The following is a 6,993-nucleotide window of genomic DNA, read 5'->3' as shown; positions in this document are numbered from 1 at the left end:
AGATTAGGTCATTTTGTAGCCAAGGTAGAATGACATGCCCCAGTTGAACAAAAGGTGTTCAATTTGATCAATGTCTGTCCCAAAATTTCTGTCAAACTTGTGAATAACTGCCATGTTTTGTAGATTGTGGGGCAGTCATGGGGACTAATGACAGTATGTCATCTGAAGCTTGCATCAATATGCAAATTGTTATTGTTTTCTCAGGGAGGGGGGGGGGCCTACACCAGTCTCCAGATGCTGATCCCCAGCCCCATTGGCAACATCACTCTCATGCATCCACTGAATATGAAAGTGTGTTTTGCAGAGGGAAAAGACATCATGGATCCAACTCCAGCCAGTCACATTCTTCATAGTGGATATCATCATCCTGTGGCCAGGAGCTGGCATCAGATAGGAGCTTCAATCCATTCTGAGAACCTCCATGTACCCCTATTCATTGTGTAAGTACATTTAAAGTGAAAAAGGTTTCATTTAACTTTGAATGGTAACACATCAAAGTCCACAGTCTGTCCTGGTGTGTGATTTGCCTTACTTTGCCCATGGTTTGGTACACATTGTGAAATTGTTACATGCTGTCAAACTTTCCATTGCATGATGCAGCAAAGACATAATCATGAAATTCAGAGCCAGTTTCATGTAAATGGATAGCGTCCCCCCAAATCCCAGTGTTGTCATGAATGTCAGTGATGAGCTCTGCCATTCCATGATTGGAATTGATGCTGACCACAGGGATGACGATAATGCCGTCGAACCGGTGGCGAGCATGCCCGGAGTCGCTCGCTATGGAGTCAACAAGCTCGCGGAAGTTCTAAAACCTCTCGTCGCAGATGGTCTGTCGTCTGTCCTCCTGTTCGGAGTCCCCGGAGGCGAGAAGGTGGGCGTCTTGGAACACGAACCCGTCGTCATCTCCAGTGTTGAGTTGGATTGGGGGTGATGTGATCGAAGTTTTTCGTCGGTGACGTATTGCTGGAACCCGACGTCATCACGTTATTGCTGCACTAGCCCTGTGTTCCAACCTACGGAATTCGACGGGCCTTACGCTGCAGTACATGGCACCTTGCAGTTAGCACCTCCAATGTTATGCAATGGGGGGGCGGGGGGCATGGGTTGTCAGCTGTGATATGTATCGAACATGGTCGTGCCATTGCGGCTTGGCACAAGCTGACGGGTGTGTCCAGAAACGGACTGCAGGCCGGCCAGACCAGTATGGCGGGGTGTCTCTTGAGAGCCAGGAGGTGGGTTTTTTTACCGAGAATGTCGCTACATTCGAGGTCGGCTGCTGACCCCCGCTGCTGACCCTGCGCCGAACCCGGCACCGTGCCATATTCAGAGGGTCACGTGATTGGGTGGCGTTCCAGGACGGGCGCGGTCGGGAGCCGACACACCGGAAAACGCCGTGGCCAAGGCCATCAGGGTGCATCAAGGCGTGCTTGTCCGTCGCTGCTGGTCGCCTGCTGATGTGAGTGGCAACGCCGTCGTTGCCGAGCCCGCCCACTCGCTGCACCGCCCGCCGCCCGACAGTCTTCCCACAGGCTTACTTGTGCGGTCTATCGTTAGCAATGATTGATCCATTATATAAGGCTGGTCGATTGTTTGAAACTGGCCGTTCTTGGCCTTTCGGGGAACCGCTTTTCCTTTTCGTGGCATTGTCCTCGCCAGACACCTTCATTGTGTAACTCAGCTCTGTGCGGAAGATCGGCGCTCTCAGCATGGAGCCACTCGGCTGTGTCGGCGGGCGGTGTGGTGCGCCGGCCGCCTCGCGCCGGTTCCTGGCGCGCGCGGCCCGATGAGCCGTCAGTGACGCCCCGGCGGCCGGCGCCGCCGCCCTGCGCTGACGTGTGGCACCTCACTGGCCATAGTGATGTGGCGTGTGCACTGGAGTGAAGTGGGATGCAAAGTCAAAATGATGTGTACTTTCAAGACATGGAGACCTTAAGTAGCCTGTTCCCAAAAGTTTGGACTAGATGAAATTCATCTTTGTCGTTTTGAAATAAATCCAGCTCGTCGCACATGTGGCACAGTCTTATATTTTCAACCCAGCTAATGATTCTGCGCTCCTTTTGGGAGGTTGTCACCGATGAGAAGCCAAAGATACATTCTGTTTGCTTATTATTCCTGGTTATTAGTGGGATATTCTTAATCTCTGACGAATCCAAATGGCGAAAATTCGGATATTTGTACCTGAAATACCCCAATTTTGTTTTACAGATGACACATCATGCATAAAAATATAATAGCATGGGCTGGTACTTTGCGGCAATTGTGTAGTTTCCATGCACTATATTTATCTATTTTTATTCGGGTGATTCGTTTCGGAAATCTGATTTTGTTCTCGATATGGCATACAGTTGCATAACTGAAACCTTGCATGCTGTCATGATGTTTTTTTTTAAAATTTTCGATGTCTGCTGATGTGTCTTTAGTTGGTATATATGTACGCTGCTCTCGGCAACTTCCGGTCCCTAAAATAGCATTCTGACCTTGAGGGGCGGGTCCGAGTCCCACGCTAGCATGTACTCAATGACTGGTGTATTCGTCGGCCGACCTGACTCCACCGCCAGGTGTGTCTGTCAAAACAGCCTGTCTCCGCCACCAGATGTATTGATCAGCTGCCCCGACCCCACCAGCCAGGGTCTGCCCCTCCTTAACCTGATCCCACTGTCAGATCTGCCCGTAGTTAACGCCACTGCCGGATCTGTCCGTAGTGAACCTGACTCCACCACCAGGTCTGTCCATAGTGGACCTGATCCCTCCGTCAGGTCTGCCCGTAGTTAACCTAACCCCACTGCCGGATCTGTCCATAGTGAACCTGACTCCACCGCCAGGTCTGTCCGTAGTAAACCTCATCCCACCGCCAGATCCGTCCGTAATTAACCTGATTCCCACCGCCAGGTCCATCCGTAGTTAACCTGACTACCGCCGGGTCTGTCTGTAGTCAACCTGATCCCACTGCCCGTAGTTGACCTGACGCCACCGCCAGATCCATCCGTAGTTAACCTGACCCCACCACCAAGTGTGCCGTAGTTAACGCGAGCTGCCCTGACCCCCGCCATCAGGTGTGTCTGTGTCCGCACACGTCTCATGGCCACTGTTGTATCCTGAACGAGGACCAGACCATCAACAAACCCTCCGAGGTATCGCTCGTCGCCTGGCGGAGGGGCTCTATTCTACGCGCGCGCTGGTGAGCAAGGGCCTCCCTTACACCGCTCCGCACGATCATATACACGCCATGTGGAGACACTGTCATGTTGTCTTGGCAGCCTTAGGTGATACTTGGTCGCCAATGAGATCGACACGGTTTCTTGCGGTCTACGAGTAGTAAGCATGCATGCCTGGGCTAAACGTCTGTGCCTATTCTGTGATACGGCGGGCCTCCATAAGATGAAGCCACTTAAGTGCCTGTGACGCTGGCGTGGCAATGTTGACGTGGGTGTCAAGATGGACGTCCACCGTGCCCCAGGCGCTGACGTGTGTTGGATGACGTCACCGTGCCCCAGGCGCCGACGTGGTGGCGCCGTCCGACATGATGGACGGCCGAGTGGCGGCCATCAAGTCAGCGCTGGCCGCCGCCGGCCTGGCCTCGCGCTGCTCGGTGCTCTCGTACGCCGCCAAGTTCGCCAGCGGCTTCTACGGCCCGTTCCGGGACGCGGCGCGGTCTGGCCCGGCGTTCGGGGGACCGGCGCCACTACCAGCTGCCGCCGGGCAGCAACGGCCTGGCCCAGCGGGCCGTGGGTCAGTCTCCCGCCGGCGCCGGACGGGGCGGGGGCGGGGGTCTGTCCCTCGAGGGTCAGACCTGAGGCGGTGGCGTACCGGGCAGGGGACCTCAGTGTTGGCGTGGCCAGATGGGTGGGTCTCCATGGAAACGCGCACCCGGAGCACCCAGGCTGTGCTGTGGGCTCGGGTGTCTACCTTTGCTCCCTCGTGACTATCATTCCTGAGGGTTTGCGATACTGCTCAATAAGAGCATTTAATGCAAAGTTTCGCGTGCATGCATTTTAGTGAGTTGGCCGGTTTCTGTAGATCAACGTTAACGGCTGTCACTAGAGGAAATGTCCCAAATTAATCAGAAGTGGGAGCTATTTGGTACTCTGCTTCACCATGCCGCTGACGCCGTACTGGGGCTGCCGCAGCCGGTGCGTACGTCTGACCTGTCTGTACCTGACCTGTGCGTCTGACCTGTCTTAACCTGTCGTCAGGCGCGTGACGTGGCCGAGGGCGCTGACATGCTGATGGTGAAGCCGGGCATGGCCTACCTGGACATCGTGCGCCAGACCAAGGACCAGTTTCGCAGTACCCTCTCTTCATATATCAGGTGATGATGGTGGGCGAAGCTAATCGAACACTAGCGTCGGGACAATACAGCTCCTGCGGGCACGACGAGCTGTTGTGTCGCTGGTGGACTCACCACAGAGGGCACTGCTGCAGACTGGCACCAAAGATTTGTCCCCGGTCTTCACCCGGTTGTGTCTGTTGTTGATCGCAGCGCTAGGGTGTGACGATTTGCTCGTGGCGATCTCAGCTGTCGCTTGTGTGACATGCTTCTACGGGCGTGGAATGGCGTGGTTTCGTTCGCGCCGTGTGTGGTCGGACCCGTCTGGCCTTCGCCGCCGTCTTCTGACTCCCGCGCTGCCGCCTCCCGCCTCTCACCGCCGTCTCCTGACACCCTCGCCACCATTTCCTGACCACCGCGCCATCGTCTCCTGGCCCCCGCGCCGCCGTCACCTGACCCCCATGCCGCCATCTCCTGATTCCTGCGCCGCCGCCCGGTCCGCCCCGCTGTCTCTTGACTCATGCGCCGCCGTCTCCTAACCCTTGTACCGCCGGCCAGCCAGCTCCGCCGTCTCCTGACCCATGCGCCGCCGCCTCCTAACCCCCTTGCCGCCGTTACGTGACCCCCTCGCCGCCGTCTCCTAACGCCCGCGCCGCTGTCTCCTAACCCCTGTACTGTCGGCCGGTCAGCTCCGCCATCTCCTGACCCCCTTGCCGCCGTCTCTTAGTCCCCTTGCCGCCGTCACCTGACCCCCTTGCCGCCGTCTCCTAGCCCCCGCGCTGCCGTCTCTCGCCCCGGCTGGCCCGCTCTCCTGACCCCGCTCCGCCCGCGCACTCAGGTGTCCGGGGAGTATGCCATGCTGCACCACGCGGCCAGCCAGGGCGCCGTCGACCTGAAGGTGGTGCTGATGGAGTCGCTGATGTCGATGCGGCGCGCAGGTGAGGCCGGCGAAGGGCCACCGCAGACGCCCGCGCCGCCGGGGAGACCGCCTCGGGTCTGATGCGGCACGTGGCGGGCGCCGGGGCTGCGATGTCCTCTAAGTTGGAGGCTAACAACTTACAGACTCCTCCGTGACTTTTACGATCAACGCGCCTTTCTCGTTTTTATTTTCGTTCGTAGCTTCCGTCCGTAGCTGACACGGACAAGGAGATTTTTTGACGCGTTAGCACTTGAGTGTCTTTTTATTGTACGCTCTGGCAACCAAAATATTAGGGAGCTGGTATGGAGGAACATTTTAGTACACTGCAGCTGTCGTATTTGATGTCACTATGCCTGCTGTTCTAGCATCTTCAGTGGCAAGTCCTTCGTAACGCATGTGTTTGCCGATGTTATGTGCATAAGAGTGTCACGTTGTCTAAACGACAGTTACCGAAATGTGTCGGGTTATGGTCGAGATATTCACGTTCAAGCTCATGTCACTTCATTGTCTGTCTTAACCGCCTCATGTTTTCTCGCGATCTGTCCAGGTGCTGACGTCATCATCTCCTACTACACACCGAAGGTGCTCGGCTGGCTGAAGGGGCGGGACTAAATGACGTCATCCGGTGCCTGACAGTTGGACCAATCCAAGGCCACTGCCCGAGCATGGGAGAGGACGACATTAGGATCATGGTGATCAGTCGGATTTTGGATTACCGCGTAAACTGGGCACTGCCAGTCGCTGTCATACTGTTTCTTCGCATATGCTTGACTGTGAAAAAGCCACAGGTAGCAAACAAAGGCAAGATCTGAACTATTTATGTTAAGATTTATGCAGTAGCCATTGACGTCATATTTACGACGATCCCAGTTTGATTTTGTTTGCACGCGGCGTTTCTTTCGACCGTTCGTGCCCAGTGCGTGGCGCCACGGCCGTAATATTGTTTGTTTTGTTTTTTGTACCGTCGTAGTGGACACGGAGTGTGTGAGCAGGATACGTATAATTCGTGCACTTTTTCTGGATGGCAAGCAGAGGCTTTGGTGGTTTTGCCCGAGGCCCCTGGGGCTATTACGCCAATATGCAGAACTAATTTTGAGAGGCTTATTATCGGATGGTGAAACTGGAGCGGGAACGCGCCTGGTGCGCTCACACCCCTTGAATTCGGCATTAAATTGAACTTAATCACACTTTGTTGTGGGGTATAGCCTTTGGCATTCTTGTAGATAAACCGATCCATGAACAATGCACGTCATAATTTCATATTTGTATTGTGCCGATTAATTTCAAGCTTAACAATTTCATAACGATTGCGAGATCCGCTATTAATGCCCTGAGAGTGATGCTCACGAGACTGGTCCAATCAGAGGCGTGTGGATTGTTGCCGGTTGAAACAAAAGGACCGCGCAGGTCAAATCTTAAAAAAAAACCAGCTGTGATAACTAGGCTCAAAGTACTTGCTCTCTTTGTTTGGTTGTTCATCATGCGAATGGATGAAAATTATTGGTGTAGTGCGCGTGTGTAATGCCATGCATTTACAAGCATGCACGCGCCGTTGCTGTTGCTGTTGCTGTTGAAAAAGGGAGATCTGTGTCGTTCGCCTCCACTTTTTGCGGGGCGACCATCTGACTTCGCCAAGCTTCGCAATCACAGCCACTAAAAGAACAGCTCTAGCCAAAGACGCACGCGTAGTACAGCCGTGATGGCACCATGGCTGCACTTCATATCTGTATTCAGGTGCATTGCTGCGAGAAGACGTCTAAAAAAACGCTGCACATCCTTGCTATTCATGATTGCTTTAGTCTAT

At 54.6% G+C, this 6,993-nt stretch overlaps 1 pseudogene; it reads left to right on the top strand.

Annotated features, from left to right (window-relative positions):
* The first annotated feature begins 318 nt into the window (after positions 1 to 318).
* On the top strand, positions 319 to 6,756 carry LOC119100001 (delta-aminolevulinic acid dehydratase-like; annotated as a pseudogene).
* The last annotated feature ends 237 nt before the right edge of the window (positions 6,757 to 6,993 follow it).

Source organism: Pollicipes pollicipes, unplaced genomic scaffold (genome assembly GCF_011947565.3).
Source record: "Pollicipes pollicipes isolate AB1234 unplaced genomic scaffold, Ppol_2.1 Scaffold_4881;HRSCAF=5763_pilon_pilon_pilon, whole genome shotgun sequence".
Taxonomy (NCBI): Eukaryota; Metazoa; Arthropoda; class Thecostraca; order Pollicipedomorpha; family Pollicipedidae; genus Pollicipes; species Pollicipes pollicipes.
This window is presented reverse-complemented; position numbering and strand designations above follow the sequence as displayed.